Below are 1,903 nucleotides of genomic sequence, written 5' to 3'. Positions count from 1 at the left end.
GGGAGGGAGCGCGCGCGGACGGCGGGAAGGGGGCGCCTCGCGCCGCCTCCGGCAGCCTTTGGCCCGGGCAGCCGTTGGGGCCAGTAGCCGTTGGCGCGGCGCGCCGTGTCCCTGTGAAACGGCGGCGGCGGCGGTGGCTGCTGAATCACCGAAACCAGAGACGGGGGCGAGACCGGCTCGTCGCCGCCCGCAGCCAGGCTGCTCCCGCGGCCGCGGGAGGACGGGTCTGCGGGGACGGGTCTGCCGCACAGCGGCCGCCCCCAGACCCGGCCCGGCCCCCTCGGCTCCCCTCCCCCGGCCCCCCGGCGGCCGCCTTCCCACCCGCTCTCAGTCGGCGCGTCCTAAACGGTAGTTTTGTTGAATTCAGCACAGAGGTGGAAGCGTAGGCGCGGCTAACCCGGGTTTCCAAGCCAAAAGCCCCGCACGGTCAGGGGAATGCCACCTCGTTTTTGATTTCCCACTCGCAGCGCACAGCTTTTGGCTCGTCCTGCCTGGTGTTGATTTCTTTCACACACCGCCAAAGGCAGAGGCAGCCTCTCCCTGCTGGGTTTGTTGTAGCCCCTGCGGGACAGGCTGCTCTGCTCCACATTCTTCCAGCTGTCCAGCAACCAAGGAGCTTGCCATCAGCAGGCTCCGCTGCCTGACAGATTCCTGAGGAAAAGGGGTTACTGTTTTTTTTACCTTCCCTCACCCCCCTGCTGCTGGAAGATTTGGCTCAGGGGTATGTGGCAGGCCTGAAGGAGACATCTAGGGAGGGGAAGGGTGGCCAGAGGGCTGCTGAGTTATTCTTGGCTGTGGGACAGCCCCTAAGGAGCTGCTGCAGCCAAATCTGAATGATGTAGCCAAATCTGAACAAGAGCAGCCTGAGGCTGATTTACATGGAAAGCTAAGCAAGTCCTCAACAGACCAACGATGGCACAAGGCCATCTTTGGCCCCCTTCCTCCACTCACAAGCCAAGCAGAACTTGGGAGGAATTGATCATTTAGGCCACTGTCTTGATTTCTAGTTTAAAAAAAAAAAAAGAAGAAAAAGCCTGAAGCAGATTTTTTAAGAGCAGCTCTTGTATGATACAAATGTACCATGGCCATATCTACCCCCGATTATGTAAACTAGCACAGTGTAAATGAATTTGCCATCAAAAATCCATGACTGGTCACCTGTTCGTCTCTGGCACCAGTTCTGGAGGTGGGATTGGTGGTAGATGAATCTTCAGTCTCCACACTGGAAGGTGCAAGGAGAAACTGTCAAAGTAGCTACGCAAGCAGAGCAGGAGGAAAGTGTTTCCAGACAAAGCTGATGGCGGCAAAGAAGGCAGTACAAAATGCCTGGAGTGGTAAATGCAAGAAGCATAATATCAAAAACATGAGCTGAACAGGCAGCGGTAGTGGGTCCTGGCTATCCCTGATCTCTGAATGTGGTGAGAGCTAGGAGTCAAGGTGCTGTCATACCTATCTGTCCACCAGTGTTAATAAGAAAGGTTTTCTTAGGCATCTAAGGTGGCAAAGAAACTTGAAAATAGCTCTGGACCCAGCTGGGATTTCTCTTATTCCAGCACCTCTGAGTCCAGAGCCATGAAAGTGAGATCCTGAGTTCAGAGTGTGTAGCTAAGCTACTACTATTCAAAGCATGAACACAGTTTTTTCCAGCATAATTTCTGTTGGTTGAAGAGAATTGCCTTCCTTAAGTGCTCTCCAGACTTTATGCAATGTTCTGTGTCTGTTTCCCACTGGTAGTCAGTTCGTACTAAGTCAGAAGTTAGCAACCTAGGAATGTAACAAAGTTATATTTAAATAGTTTTTCCTTTTTTCCCTTTCACAATTCCTTTGCACATACCACCTTTCTTCTTCCAGTTCCTGGTACACAACAGCAGGACAAATAATATGTTTTAGATCAAAGAATCCG

Source organism: Apteryx rowi, unplaced genomic scaffold (assembly GCF_003343035.1).
Source record: "Apteryx rowi isolate R43461 unplaced genomic scaffold, aptRow1 scaffold_905, whole genome shotgun sequence".
Taxonomy (NCBI): domain Eukaryota; kingdom Metazoa; phylum Chordata; class Aves; order Apterygiformes; family Apterygidae; genus Apteryx; species Apteryx rowi.
This window is presented reverse-complemented; position numbering follows the sequence as displayed.